This window comes from Nylanderia fulva, unplaced genomic scaffold (assembly GCF_048542155.1).
Source record: "Nylanderia fulva isolate GAGA-0341 unplaced genomic scaffold, ASM4854215v1 Scaffold20, whole genome shotgun sequence".
NCBI lineage: Eukaryota > Metazoa > Arthropoda > Insecta > Hymenoptera > Formicidae > Nylanderia > Nylanderia fulva.
The window spans coordinates 2,083,307-2,099,973 of NW_028190264.1; the positions used below are offsets into that span (position 1 = coordinate 2,083,307).

Genomic DNA, 16,667 nt, shown 5'->3' on the forward strand with positions numbered 1-16,667 from the left:
CCTCCTACATAAGGCGTCTCGTCGTCTATCTGTTCCGTAACATATGCGCCGAGTGGATATGCAAAGAAGGCTCGCGATCAGAGAGGATCGACGAAATGGATGGAGAGAAGGACCGATGTGGAAGACTGACGCGAAGCAGACGAGGAACGAAGTGGCGGTGAAACTGCTGGTGGTGGAAAGGAGAGAAACCCTCCTGGAGAAGGGGCTTGCTCAGGCGGCGTGTTACAGGTGCCGAGGCGCGAGAGCTCGCACGGTGAAGGTTCTAGGGTGGAGTAGGGTGGATAGATAGGTAGGTAGGTAGGTAGGTAGGTAGGTAGGTAGGTAGGTAGGTAGGTAACGGTAACGTTCGAGTCGAACGGAATATAGAGTAGCTCTAGCGAGGTACATACGTAGGTTTGAGGACCGGGGTTTGCACGAACGACCCACAAGTGGCGCGCCAGCTCCTCGTGTGTGCACAGGCGGTCCTCTGCTCTCGCCTGGATTTCTCGCAAATCCATCATCCTTTTCCCCCCGATCCACCCTATTCTCCGACTAAACATCGCGGTCGCCTTCTTCGAACGACGACGATATCTCTTTAAAAATACTTTTCGGCCCGAGTGTGTGTGCGCGCGTGTGTGTGTAGGCTACACGATAGATTCTGAACAAAAAGGACGTGAGTGCTGAAAATAAACCTTTTAAGAGAAAGTTATTTCTCTAAATATAATACTAATATTCTCTAGCAACAGTCTGCCTTACGTTTCTTTTTGCGATGATAAATATTATCATAAATAGCGGCTGTATATCTACATCTTTTTGCAGATATTTGAATGCAATGTGATTTTTTTTTCAAGTTGTAGGCTGGATATAAATATAATCGAGAGATTAAAGTTAGATTCGTACTTTTTAAAGATTGGACGCTTCCTATGAGATTAAATTTAGACCGATATGAATAAAGTATAGTCCAAGTTTATACGTTCACAAACGCGCAACATGCATTCAAGCGAAATCTCTTTCATAAACCGGAAGGATGCATTATCTTTTCAGATCTGTGCGAGCTTAAATATAAACTCATTAAGAGAATATCTGCGTCAAAGTGTAACATAATCTGTGAAACGGGGCGGAAATTTGTTCGTTCTGTTAATAGGAAACCGCGCTAAATTTTCTAAAAGCACAAATCTATATACGGTGTGCGCCGTTTCGTTTTGCAGTATCCATTTTCTCGAATGCAATCCGGATCTCTCGAATGTCATGTCGCATTGTCGTTTCTTCGCGATTCGTTCTCTTCAGATTTCGAGCGGAATGCAATGGAGGAACCCCAGGAGTTGCCATCGATCGGATGATGAACGTACTCGTACGACTTGGTACCGGGAATGGTTTTCGACGCTTTTCAACTCGGCCCGACCTATTTTTAGTAAACCGATATTGGTGTTTACGCGTCACGGATGTTATTTTGTCGGGTGTGTTTCATCATTCACACTGTACCTATTGTGTCAAGTTGGGCAAACAGTTTTGCGCGCGCGCGTACACCAGGAGGGGCAAATAAATTTATGTGTGACTAAACGTTTCGGAAATAAAACGGAAGTCTGTAAGTGAACGTGCGCGTCAGTCTTTCAGAAAGGTGAAGGCGCGCTTTCGCAGTTTGCTTTCTATCTCGCTGCAAATAGCTGTGAATACTCTCCCATTCCCGTTTTTCGCAAAAGGTAAACTCATAGCCGTCCTTTGAAACACGCTCCGCGGCGATATTCCTTTAAAGATGTCTTTACGTCCATCCGAGTTCTTCCGCTTATTAGATCTCCCGCCCTGTCTGTCGGTACGTATAACATTTTTAGTTCCACTGTTTGCTTCCGATAAACGTCGCGATACACTTCGTCTTGTACTTCTCGCTGTATTTTATTTAATGCCCTGCTTTTACGAATCCAAGATAACGTGCAATCGTCGAAATATCTCCGACATAACTTGTCCCAGTTATTTTCTCGTCGCGTTAATTGTGCAATCGTAATTACATTGTCATATTCTCCTTCATAATTTATATATAATGATCTATATATGTTGTAAAGTAGAACCATCTTTTATAAATTTGTACCGAGTTTATGTAGACGATGTTCATGAATTAAAGGTCTTAAATGTTTAATACGTCACTTTTGAGATTTTTTTATCGTATATAAAGGTCTTAAATGTTTAATACGTCACTTTTGAGATTTTTTTTATCGTATCAGCATAATTTAATAAAAGCGAAATAATTAAAAAGAAGCGATATTATCGGCTTAGGTTAAATTATGGAACGAGACATCGGGGATTGTAATACAGATAATGGTAGGACATATCCGTCTAGATTTCCCACCCAGCATGCGCGTTTACTGCATCGTTTCCCTCCATCCGATACGTAATTATCCACCTAGTGCTTCGTAAGTCCTCGCGAAAGGATGGGTGCCATCTTGTTCAAACGTTTCGGTTCTCCTCTTAAGAAGAGTAAAAGACACCGTTTGATACGAGCATTAAATTGTAATCGCTTCTTTTCGATTTTCTGTTTTTCCACAAATTTGTCGGATGACCTAGCCGCGTTTACCGGAAGTCATTTACGAGCGATCTTCCAACTCGCGATGTTCTAACATCGAGATAATAGGAGAGAAGTACGATAATAGTAAAGGCGCCGCTCGGAGGCGCGATATAAATTCCTCAAGGCGGATTATGGAATTTTGAACGCTCCCGTCCTAATCTGGCGGAGTTACGATAACGAAGGGAAACGCCGCGCAAACACAGGACGTGGCTACGCTAAATAATTCCGGTGCACCTACAAACGTGAATCGCTATTGTACCTTTACGCTGCAGAAATGATTTGCGCAGCGTTGCTTCAGGCTGTTGTTTACTTAAACTTTGATGATATGTGTACATCCACGCTCTTGTAGGTACCAGTTGGTAAATTATATAGAAAATTAGACGCCAATAAAGTCCAACTTAACGAACCGAATGAAATTTTTGTGACAAAATCTTGTATAACAATAACGTTGTAATTTCTATGATTACATTATCTACGATTATTATAATTAATCATCTTGAGCCGCGGTTTATACGTGTAAAGAATAACAAACGTTTTGATACATAATTGAATCCGATATTTCGGTTAATATATAGCTATGCTAATATATAGCAATAGCTGTGCTGCAATATTGTTGTATAATAATATTTTCTATTCCTATATATAGTTAGTAATTAATCTTCAATTAACGTGATTAAATTTATAGGTAATGTAACTATACTATGTAATTCGGTCTGTTCATTCGCAGTAAACAGATGAAGCAATAATTTATGTTAATAGATTGGAAAGTAGAGCTTTCTATACACAATTGTGTGGAGATTGGAATTTTTAAATTAAAATTTAAAATTTAATTTTGAATTATCAATATTTTATTTCATTTATTTTTTAATTAATTGTATTTTTTCTCCAGTTCAAAATATAATGAATCTACATGCGCATGTGAGTGAGAATTCCGAATATTTCCGCCAAATTGCCGATCTTCATAAAATTTCGGCATAATCAATCGTGCTGGCTAGTTCATTATCAATAATTTCCAAAATTAATTTGCAACAACAAAGTCTAACAAAGCCGATAAGCCCCGGAATGCCGAGCTGCATATTATTATTCCCGAAAATGAAATTCTCTCGCATACGAGACTATACCTTACGGCACAATGTCGCATCGTTAACACTAATCTCTGCCTCGTAAACCGACGCGTCGTCTGCTTCTTCCATCCCTGTTGGCAGACATCATCACCGGTATCTCTTCAGCTTCTCTCTCTCTCTCTCTCTCTCTCTCTCTCTCTCTCTCTCTCTCTCTCTCTCTCTCTCTCTCTCTCTTCGCGCCTCATCCCGACGGCGCTACGTAAATATTTGTCGCGCGTGTTAAGGGATGAAAATAATAAGTAGACAGCTTCTCGAGAGAGGGTTTCCTCACTCGAGAGTTTAGGAGCGCTCATAAAGAGGGCGAGAGCCGTTTTAAGCGAGGGCCGCTAAGTAACACGCCACCTACTACTAGGCACGACCCTCGGATATCGAGCGGTACTCATTGTCTCAATTACGTGGAACCCGAACGAGAGCGTGCTCGTTGAGCCACAAGGGCCACTCGCCTTGCCTCGTATGCAACTTCTTCCGGTTTCTTTGTCGGTCGACTGCTCGCGCGTCCGCGTTATCTAAGCATCGTATGTTTAAGCTTCGAAAGATCCATCAAGATTTCAAGAATATTAAGAATATGCGTAATAATTCGGCTCGCCAAACAAATACAACATATATATATTTGTCTTTTAAAAATTCATTTTAAAGAGAAATCTTTTTATCTGAATTTTAATTGGGTATTTGAATGAATTTCTCGTATTAAAACGAAATGTCAAAGATTTTGGGTAATATTTTTGACTAAAAATTGCAAAAATAGGTTCGATCGATTAGTTATTCCGGTCAATTCGGACAGAACCGGAAGACCTGGGTATGATGACAGTCGCGCGTGACACTTGGGAATTATGTTTCATATCGAGTGTCTGTTTTAAACTCTTCGTGACACGCGGCACTTTCGACCGCGAAAAATTACACGTGCACCAGGCAATACCGTGACCGTGTCAAATCGTGAAAATTTAAATAGGTGGCGGCCGAGGCGCGCCAAACCTGGTCATTAAATGCAAATCATCGGAGTGTCGGATACAAGTTACGGAATTTCTTTAATGAAAAGTTGACGGTAACGTGATTATATAATCAAGGAGCTGGGACGCGCACATTTGTCCTAGAAACCTCGATTTTAATTGCTCCGATTTTGGAAGTTTTATTTTGTCTGCAATTAAATATGTAAAGATACTTTTCTCGCGCGACAGATCGAAATATTTTATTCGACTCCTGTTGATTCTCGTGGAGTCCATTGATCACATTTCGAGGACGAAAGCAGATCTTGTTACTACAAGATATCGTCAAACAGGACTGTCCGCATCTCGAATTTCGATAATAACAGCATTTATGTAACCACGGATACCCTCGATGCAAGAAGATACTTGCATATTGAGAGATAATATCTACTAGAGCGGAAAATGTAATGTGTGTGTTACATATGAATAACAATGTTTTCTTTGAGGTACGCAGAAGTAACGCAAGATAAAGAGAAGCAATAATATATCTTTTCAACTGCTAGATATATCTGTCAAAAATATGTATCTTCCAAACGTCTCTGAAAAATAAATCGTGTAACTTTGATCACAAGACCGCAAAGTATAAAAGACGGAGAAAGAGAGAGAGAGAGAGAGAGGGAGAAGATGCGCATTTATAAATGCATAATTTTAATATAATCAAAACGATTATATACATTTTCCATTTATTTGAATAAATTTGTAATTTAACATTGTTTTACCATCAAACATATCAGAGTTTCTTAAAAATTGTAGATTATTGTAATCTCCATAATTTCTCAAATAGAATAATAAATATAAACAATTAATCTCTTTTCGATAGATGATTCGCGAAATAATCGATCAAGGATAATTCCGAGTTGGGAGAAAATTTTTTGACCGCTTAACCAAGAATATTATTCTCCGGAATGCCGGTCACGACTCGGCGGAAGGATCTTTACTTTACTGTTTTCAGCCTGCCTCGCCTGTTCTAAGCCACCCAATTTACGGTGCAAACATTAAGGTCGTCATAAAGTACTGGCAGTCTTAAGACGCCATAAATCGCGCCCGTCCTTCCGCTTCGCCCTTCTCTTTCTCTTCACGCGTTCCTTTCGCTCCACTTTCGAGGGCGAATCTGCGAAAGCCCGCACGGCACGGCAGGTGTATTTCACTTTCGTGGTCGTAGTTCTCTCAAGCACGCGTGCCAAAGCAGCTTACCGGGAATTTCGTTGCCGTCTTTTGCCCGCCGGAGAGGGAAGATTGCGGGCTGAAGTTGCGCGCCACCGTCGACGAAACAAAAGCACCCCCGTTTTCCCTCGACCTCCTTAAATATTAAATTCGCCGCAAAGCGAAGAGATGAAAACATTAACTAATAATACGAAAATGCCTTCGTCTCGCACAATCCGGCTGATTTATTAAGTTTTGCGATGACGTTTCGTGACAATTATTAACGCAAGTTATTGCTCACGAATTTTACGCATTTTGCATCCCGCTTATAAATCTTGCGACATTTGAAGACGTAATTTTAATAAACTACACGTCGATTTACGAAACATGTATTTAATGTATAAGAGAAAGAAGAGAGAGAGAGAGAGAAAATATATTAATTTTTTATATAATTTTACTTTAAAGTTTGATAATCAAAGACATAATTTAATGATCTTTCTTTGAAATACTGATTAATCCAAAGTCGACTTTCTCATAAATTTTGCTCTGTTTTTCCTTATAACTTCTGAATGTTTAACGACTTTAAATAAAAATGATATCATATCATATATACTGGAGAATATACGATATAATTTAAAAATAAGACAAGTTTTTATTACTTAAAATAAAATTCTACTTACAATTAGTTTATAAATAAATAATTTTAACTAAAATTTTATAACATTTAATTAAATTATGATAACGTTAAAAAATGACAAGTATCGTTCAAAGTTTTCGTCTTATAATATTTCTAAATAAAAAATAAGTAAAAAAATGTTATGCAATTATTACGCTTGTTTGTGCGTATATATATATATATAGATCTTGCACAAGTTATGTAAACTAAATATCGCGAAAATACTTTTATGGAAATGGCGCTCGGATTACACGATCAAGAAATGGATAGAGAGCGTCGAACCTCTTTACATGCGACAAGGTACTCGTAATCAAAATCTATCGGTTCCATTCGTCGGCCGCATACATATATAGGTATATATATATATATCCGAGCGATATATCTATATCTAAGAGAGCGCGCGTATCTGAAACGAAATAAATCTTCCACGGAGGAGGAAAGCGGATTAAAAGAAGCTGAAAATCTATCCGGCGATAATAAGAACGAGCGCGTTATCTCTGCGGAGATTGAGTCGCGGGATAGAAGTCCGATGCGGTAATTTGAGGCGCAAATAAATCGATATCCGCGCGCGCGTGTTGTTATTATTAATGACTTTAGTGCTCGTCGGCTGCGGCGATAACGGGATATTAGGTGGACCCTATCATGTAAAATTATAGAACAGTTTGGCGAACACGCGGGCGTACTTCCGCATAAGCGGCGTCATTATCATTTTAGCGTAATTAGCGTTTAGTAATTACTGAGCATATTCATCACGGAGAGCGTCTAGATATCATACTGTAACGCAGTATTTATATCGTCACGCGGGGAAGCTTTGTTCAAATCGTGCATATAGACGATGCAAACTGCAATAACGACGCTAAAGTACGCATGACTAGGTCGCATTTTCCAAAATTGCTCTGTAAATTGAAATTTGTAACTATAACAGCAGTTGAAAAACTTTTCAGTTTCGACTTATTTTATAAATAAGTAAATAAATCTCGGAACAGTTTATATAATGACACCTTTGACGTTAAAGAACCATACTTTACAAGCTGTAGATTTTTAGACGACAATATATAAGTGCAGTTTTGCATGTTATTATAAATAATTATTTGACGTAAATAAATGACAGCGTCAAACGAGAGAGACAGTAGCAGACGAAAATTCACGAGGATGAGAGAGAGAAAATGTTCAGAATTGCGGTGCAGTCGTGCACCGCCGACGGAGCCGCCATTAACGCGGTTGCAACGCAGATGCGTTTTCGCGTGACATTCGCCTAAACCGCTCGCGCACCCCAACAGATATATACAGATGCCGGTGGCATGAGGGAATGCGAGAGTGGCGCGCATAAAAGGCAGTTTCCCGGAGACAGATGCGCCGCTGCTGGCGGGTGGGTGGTGTTAATAATGCCCGACGACGGGGTTCTTACAAGCCGCCTTACGTCGGAAAGGCAGCGTCGCTATACCGCCAAAGTGACACACCGTGTGCAATTTAAGTGGCGTATCCTCTCTCCGTTGCGAATATTCGCGAGAAACATGTTTCACCGCGTGCCTGCGCGTGCCTCGTGCGCGCATCCAATTTCGAGGATTCCCTCCTTCCTGTCAAACGTCCAAAAATTCGCGCAACAATTTGAAAAAACACAAAATCCACCCTTATTATGATATTCGAAATAAATATAATTTTTTTTAATAAAATTTACACGAAGAATGCAAAGAGAGGAGTTCATATATGTTTAATATAATATATTGTATATAAAATAATTAAATAAAATATTTTAGGGTGAATCGTCAAACGTCGTCCAAAAATTCGTGCGACAATTTGAAAAAACAGAAAATCCATCCTTATTATAATATTCGAAATAAATATAATTTTTTAAAATAAAATTTACACGAAAAATGCACCGGGAGGAGTTCATATATATTTAATATAATATATATAAAATAAATAAATAAACTATTTTAGAGTGAATCGTCAAACGTCGTCCAAAAATTCGTGCGACAATTTAAAAAAACAGAAAATTCACCCTTATTATAATATTCGAAATAATATAATTTTTTAAAATAAAATTTACACAAAAAATACACAGGGAGGAGTTTATATATTTAATATAATATATATAAAATAAATAAATAAACTATTGTAGAGTGAATCGTCAAACGTCGTCCAAAAAATTGCACGACAATTCGAAAAAACAGAAAATCCACCCTTATTATGATATTCGAAATAAATATAATTTTTTAAAATAAAATTTACACGAAAAATGCACAGGTAGGAGTTTATATATTTAATATAATATATATAAAATAAATAAATAAAATATTTTAGGGTAAACACGAGATTAATGTTTGCGGTGTCGTGTGTTATCCAATTTTTCAGGCACCGTTAAATAGCGAATCGAAAATATGCGAGTGAAAATGTTGATTTCGATGATGAATCATTCTCTCTGTTGGATGAAACAGTTTTCGGAAGAAGTGTTTTTGATTACCCGGCGCGCGCTACGTGAGTCGTAAATGTCGATTATTGTGAATTATCGGGCCGCGCATAGATGCAAGTTGGAAGTTTCCAACTCGTAAGTCACAGAGTCGTATCCCTGTAGCGAGAAAGCGGTGGCGCGTGGTATGTATATGAAAGTATACTTCTCCCTCGCTCGCTCGTCTGGTATATCTAGAAATTATACCCCATAATGTAAGCCGCGGGACTCGAAGAAATTTACCATCGCAAACGTATACCGAGAGCGTAAGAAATGTACGAGTGTTAAAAATGCGGAGGCTAAATTCCATAAGAAAACGCCGGGGGAGAAAAATACGCCTGTGCGCGCACAGGTGTTCCATTGTAATATCGGATACAAAATATCCGATACGGGAAAGCCGGGAGGAAAACGGTTATTTAAAATTTACTATTTCAAAGATATTTGTCCGTAAAAAAAATATATATTAAATTTGGTGCGACGTTAATAAGCGCGATATGCTTTTATATTAATATTGTTGACGTTGTAGAAAATTTTCCACGTAATTCCTACATATTGTCGCCGTCTCCGTCGTATCGCGACATTCTTTTTTGATGACGCTTATATATAAGTCCTCGTAAAACGGGATGATAATAATTGTTACATAAATGAGCACTTGGCGGTGAACGGTGGTAATCGCGGTAAAACGTTAACGGTAATGGTATCATTCTCTTGAAATTACTGCGCCGCAACGTGTAATATACAACGTAAAACTTAATGTCGATCAGTCCCCGTAAAAATCTACATTGTATATATTTTGTATAATAAAAGAGCTAATTTGTAAAATACGATTAAATCGACACCACACGCAACGCGGGAATCATTCAACATTTTCTATTCCATTCGATTAATTATTATTATACATTTGAATATAAAAAAAAAACTAAAAACCAATATCAATTTTTTTTCTTTTCTTTCTTATTATTAACGACTTAAAAAAAAAAAAAAAAAAATATATAGTAAAAATGTAGAAAAATTCTACTAAAAGCGAGTACGATATATTCCTCCGCGACTTTCTGAAATATTCGCGCTCCGATCGAAGTCGGATTTAACTTCGCCGTAGTAAGAAGATTAAATTCTTGTCAGATGTTTTTCCGCGCGTTTTTTTCGCCGCCGATTTATTAGAGACGGTTAATCGCCCGTCCGAGGATAAATTTTAACGCCGACGGTGAATTTGATCGCCCAATTGTGCACGTCAAATGCACAATCCCTCCCTCCGGTGTCTCTTCGGCGAGAAACTTCCACGACACTGTTATATCGATTATATTATCCCCGACGTTGTCTCGGGCACTGCACTCGCAATGCAAACACCTTCGGCGTTATTAACGCCGCCGCAGCTTCGGTCCTGCTCGCAACAAGCCCCTTTCCCATTTAAGATTCTCATTCTGGGCACGATAACGCTCAGGTAACCGAGACGAGGACGACGAAGACGACGACGACGGCACCCTCGTCGCATGGAACGTCGTGGGGTCGTGGTTTAATTATCTTTGCCTCCACGGGTCGACGGGGTACCGACTTACCGGTCTGCAGTACCCTACCTACCTACGCGACGACGTGACATCGTTCCTAATTCTCAACCCCCGCCGATTACATTATTAATATCAACGCCAGAGCAAGCCGGCGCGCGAGATCGAGAAGAAGTTTTTGCCCGAGGAAAATTGCCGGGCATACATATGGATGCGAGGAGGACTCGACCGGGCCAGAATTAGTCGTATTATTATTAGCGATCGGTGAAGACGTTCATTTTCTCGGTATATTCAGGATGTGTGTGCGACGGCACGAATATATAGTCGGTCTCGCGCGATATCGAAATCAATTTTATATACCATGTATTACAGATATGCGCACTGATATGTTAAAATTCTTGAATATCTTATGGCGCGGTTATCGATTAATGAATATCCGGAGGACGAGAGAGAGATATATACCTTTGCGGATATTCGAGAATCATTGAATACCTCTATATGCAGCCGCGATTGTCATATGCATATGTATGCATGTTTGCGTATCATTGTGTATCGGCATAGTTGTGATCCGCAGGATTTTTTCCAAGAGGGAGCGTAATTACTTTTTTATTTTTCGTTCTTCATTCTTAATGTTTTATTATTTTTCTTTTATATTAATTATGAAAATAAATTCCAGTGTTTATTCGAAAGCAGGGCGAATGCTTAATTTTTATTTTCCTCCTCGAATAATGCTCTCGTATAGTTTCAACTTTTGAGAAAAAAATTATTTAACATCTATACATTCTACATATCTGCGTTTTTCCACGCGGAAATGTTTTCCTCTGGCGAGCCTAGCATTTTCTATAAACGGTAATAAGCGAGATTCCGAAGTAACCGTCGGGCGTAACGCCGTACACGCTCAACTGATTTGATTTCCACAATTTCCGGGGATGCCTGGCGGATTGTCATGCGAAACGCGAATGAAGCCGTAATTTAGCGCTCGCGCACCCTCAACGAGGAGAGTCGCGGGCCATCAGTGCGCGAGAGTGAGAGAGAACGCTGGAAGCTAAAGAGAGAGAGAGAGAGCGGGTTGACAGCGCGCGAGAGGAACGGCGAGCGAGAAAGCGGTAGAGCGGAAAATAATGCAGCGTGCGGAATTACAAATTACACGCTACTGGAGCGGTAGGTGGGTCCTCCACCCTCGCGCGACGCGGCAGAGGGGCTCTGTTCGTTCCGTTGATTACACAAACAACATTCGTCGCAACGCGGAGAGAGAGAAAGGGTGATAGAGTGAGAAAGAGATATTTATTAGAGAGACGAGAGAGAGAGAGAAAGGGTGGGTGCCGCGAGTATCAAACGCGGTCGTTACAAAGCCCGCTATTAATCTTTATTACAAACAATCCTTTGTGTTAATTCCGTGTAATTTCCCACCAGTCATGCTCTAAACGCGTACGCTATTGCTTTTGCATACTGCTATAGAGAGAGGCACTACATTTAATCGTATCCTTTTAAGGGATGATACATATAAGAACTGGCACAAGCGCGTATCCATATTAATATGGCTAGAGGTACGGTATGACATGTACATATTCTTGTGAGTTCTCTAATTAATTGGTTAAACGAGTTAATTGGTCGAGCAAGATTCTCTTTTGGATCCTCTTTCGGAATTCGGTAGAAAGGGGAAATTGTGTATATACGATGCAAGAATAAGTATTTTATAATTTCAATCTGCATTCCCCTTTGACTCGATCAACTTGTTGTTAGCTTGGGTTCGTGCAATCGCGTGAATCTTGAATCTCGTTTTCAATTTTAACACGCGTATACTTGTAATTATTGTAAATCGAAATGTATTCGAAGTGTCGGATAAAATCATGGAAGACAATGAAACATTTTCGAAGGAAAAGCTTCTCCCACGAACCTCCTTTAATCCCCATGACGCCGAATGGCGACGCATTATGTTGCGCGTAAGTGGCGCGTGAAATCGCGCGAGTTGCACGTGAGTAACGCGTGCCGCGACCGTAAACAATGATACCATGCAAATATTATACGAAACGGCACCCGTGGCAACGCCATACGGATTTATTGGAAAACTCGATACTCGCGAAATCCTAGTCTCTCGAGAACACGCGACGTATACACATACACACACCCGTACGCGTACATAAAACAAGATAATTCCAGATCTCCGCGGATTTCATACGAAGCACGTTTTGCTCTTCATAAACAAACTGCGGAAAAACTGGGAGGAGAGGAGACAGGGAGAAACGGGATGCGATATTATGCACCTTAATTCAAACTTTGCAGAGTGCTTAATACTTTTGGGATTGAAACTTTATGACAATATCGTCGTAAAAATCATAAATCAACGTTTATACGACAAATATGAATTGATACAAGATACCAGAGCACATTCCTGCTATTTTTGTCGAACTAAAACGATAGAGCCATTTCTCTGCATAACGTTATATTATCAAGATGGAGAGAAAGTAGTATTTTTATTTGAATTATAAAAGTTTTTAAATCTTGTGTTGGGCTCTCTTCTGAAACTAAAGTTCTAAAACTAAAGTTTCGCGATTTAAATTCTGTTTCAAATTTAGCGGAATATTAATGACCGCGCTATACATTGCTAGACATTAACAATTTATAATAATATTAATGAAACGCGTGATGATATTCTCACCGCTAACTGATACGATCGAGTCTTAATTGATTAAGTTTATCATAATGAGAATTTCCTCCAAAGACGAATCAACACGGGCGGCGAACAACACATTAAAGGAGGGATTAATGAGCATAGAGAAGATCTCTTAGATCATTAACCTTAACGAAGTTTCGGATGGTAAACCCTGGCGAGAGATTGTTAACGTAATATTCCACCGATCGTGTAATGAGGAAGTTGGTCCCATTTGGACGATTAGAGAACAATGAAATTACAAGGCGAAGCTATAATAAATAATAATTAAACACACAAATGGAATTTATAATAGATAATGTAACAATTTTATGCTGGACACTAAAAATACTCATTTCTCTATTTCCTTTTCTCGAACAGTTAATTAAATATTAAAAAGATGAATTTTCAAAAATTATTACTTTAATTAATTCATCTCGCGAGGCGAGATTTTTTTATTCACACATGACGAAACATCGATCATTAGTTTATACGAACTGTTCGCGAACATATCCGCGTGATTCGCGTCAGTAAGAGTAATGAAGGTCGGTAGGGATCTTATCTGTCGATAAGAAGCAGCTTGTGCTCGCGTCATCCCATATATATCTCTTTTTGGGTAATCCTCGAAGAACGTCGCTTAAAGCCCGAATGAGGGCTTTGGCGTACCCAGACGTCCCTCTAATACCCTGTATTAAACATCCTTCCAACGAAGCATTAGCGATTTATATCATCCCGCAAACGCAAGCTGTTATTCTATAATCTGCACCTAATTTAAATAGACAATCACACTCCTCCCTTTCTCTCCTATTGCGCTGAAATTTACCTTTGACAAAAAATTGTATCGTTACAAGAAAGGATGATATGGTAAAAATGGCCGTCGCCGAACACACATATATTCGATTAAGGAGATTCTAAGCTAGCCTAAGTTTTATTCCTATTTTATCGACAAAATGTGACGTTAGAATCAGCTATAAATCTATTTATTGGGTACACGGATTGTTTTTTTACCCGAAATTAGAACGCAAATTAAAGTATTAGTATTAACAAAGAGCGAAGCGTTCTAATTTCGGATGAAAAACAATCCGTATAGCCAATAAATAGATTTTGTATTACACGTGCAGGCAAAGTGGCACTTTGTGTGCGTGTTTTCTGTGCGGAAAGCGGCCGATTTCCCACGCCGCCATCTAGCGGCGACGCGGTGAGTAAATAAGCCGCATTCAAAGCCATTGCCCATGGCTGAGCCGCGTTCAAAGTCATTGCTCACGGCTTCAGCCGTGAACAAAGACTTTGAACACGGTTATTTCCGCACCGTGCCGCCGCAAAATGGCGGCGTGCGATCGGCCACCTCGCGCACAGAAAACGCGCACAAAGCCACTTTGCCTGCACTTGTAATACAAAATAGTACTATATAGTTTATCTAACCTCACATTTTGTCGATAAAACAGGACAGAAATCACGCAGACTTCTCAAGTTTAGGATCACCTTAACGATTAGTCGTCTGTACGATCGCGAATATCTTTCGAATTTGCGAACCACTGTCCCGCAAACACCTGCCATGTCGCCTGTAATGTTCTTCCGGACTGCAGTCTCACTTGGACGACGACACCGGGGGTTATAACGGGGACGAGGCTTTTTTGCGCGAACACGTCCCGGTACCGGCATCGATTTCGCATCCACCGGGTGTCTTGGTCGTGAAAGGAGCATCGCGGGGAAAGGGTGAGTTCAGGATCAGAAAAGGACCTCCATTATCGGCTGTCCCACTTTTGTCCCACGGTTTTGCGGCGGTGCCGGTGTCGCGCGAGAGAGCGTCGTCCCCGGGCGACTCCTAATGCCACGAAATCACCGGCGTCGTATGGCGCGTTTAGGTGCTGGAGCAGCCTTCCCCCAACTTTCGCCCTAGTCGTTTTCTAATCCGAGGAATTCCAAGACCGCCCGTTTTCCGTTGTACTTCCGCGCAGCGCGGCACGAACGGCGCTCTAATTTTACCGCAAACACATTCCGCTCCATCTCCATCGTCCTCCATCCCTCCAGGCGAGGCATCTTAAAAATCTCTCGGCAGTGCTTTCCGCCAGAGTTCTTCCCGCGTATGCTAGAGAGAAATTATTAGATGGCTCGCGCGATATAATCGAGAGGCTCTTTCGCTCTGCCGGCTGTTGCACGGAGTACTGAAATTCACGCCGTAAAGGTGTAACGCGGCGTAGTGAAGGTTTAATACGAGCCGCTTAGAAAAATTCCATTTTTCGCGAAAACGGTAAAGCGTACCCCGGAGTACGCTCTGCTCTCCACGGAGGCTTATATCTGCTAAATCTGGTCGAGTCATTAATTTTATGGCAGATTATTTCTGCTTACATAGACAGAGCATCTTATATGAGAGTTCGTGCAAGATTTAAACGAGGGATGTGCAAGATGGATTATTATTATTCTTGCATATATTCGATTAGGCTAATCTGTTTTATTATTAACTACGGTCATAATCGAACGAACAGTTTAGCGGATGTTTAGAGGTTGTAGAATTTAATGTGAAACGATATTTTATACACGTTGTAGATAAAATACCATACCTTTTTTTTTTTTATTCATCGCTCTCCGCATTCTGCGTTTTGGCTTTAATATTTGACACTGCGCGAATGTTAATTTTTATAATGTACAATATATAATCCCACGAATGTCGCACCGGCATAATCGCGTTGCATTATTAGCAAAATTTTCGTCGGCGCGACGTTGAGTTTGTTTGAGTTTTCCTCTTTTCCGAATTTTACTTCGTTCGACAGTAATTAATCGGGAGAATGAAATCGCCGCGCAATTGTACACGTTTATCGGATTTTAACGATAACTCGCGGATAACGTTTCGCCAGTTTCGAACATAGAAAATGGGACAAAAATTGCGCGACCGTGGAAAAGATGACGTTTATGTTCGAACAAAGCGACATTATTCGCAATCGTCGATGTACAATCGATTGCGCGCTCTGCGAAACTCATGTAAAACAAATCATTTGCTGTTGCGCGTGAAATCGTATTCAGACAATGCATTTCCATAACGTCGTAATTTTCGGACGCTCTCTCCGCTTCCCAAACTCTCTTGTCCGTTCTCCTCCCCATCCACCCTCCTGTCTCCCTTCCCTCGTCCACCCTTCGATTCAGCCGGACTAATTTGATTACGACAACGACGGACATCGCAACAACAACAGAGCAGCGCGCCGGTGCCGCAGGTTGCATATTTCTCTTCTCTATTTATGGATATCGCTCCGGACATTTCACTTTCGACAGTGGTGAACCGTGGCCGTTTGTGAAATTAAAATTCCCCCCCGTCGCGAAAAATAAAGTGTATTACACGCGGCATTCCTTTATCAAATATTTGCTTTATTAATAAGTATATTTCTAATAAAATATATGTTATATATAACATTTTTAATCAAGTATATTACATGCCATTATTTTATTTTTATATTCAATAATAAAATGTAAGTATATTATTAAAAAGAAATAAATATTTTCTTTATTAATAAGTATATTACATGCCATTATTTTATTTTTATACCAATAATAAAATGTAAGTATATTATTAAAAAGAAATAAATATTTTATAAAATAATATACCGTGTAA

General features: G+C 39.9%; 1 protein-coding gene and 1 long non-coding RNA gene across 6 annotated transcripts in view; one reads left to right on the plus strand and one right to left on the minus strand.

Annotated features, from left to right (window-relative positions):
• The window catches only part of Tmtc2 (Transmembrane O-mannosyltransferase targeting cadherins 2), a 327,382-nt gene that overhangs the window by 214,448 nt on the left and 96,267 nt on the right, over window positions 1-16,667 (minus strand). The window lies entirely within an intron of this gene.
• The window catches only part of LOC114944065 (uncharacterized), a 137,578-nt gene that overhangs the window by 43,125 nt on the left and 77,786 nt on the right, over window positions 1-16,667 (plus strand). The window lies entirely within an intron of this gene.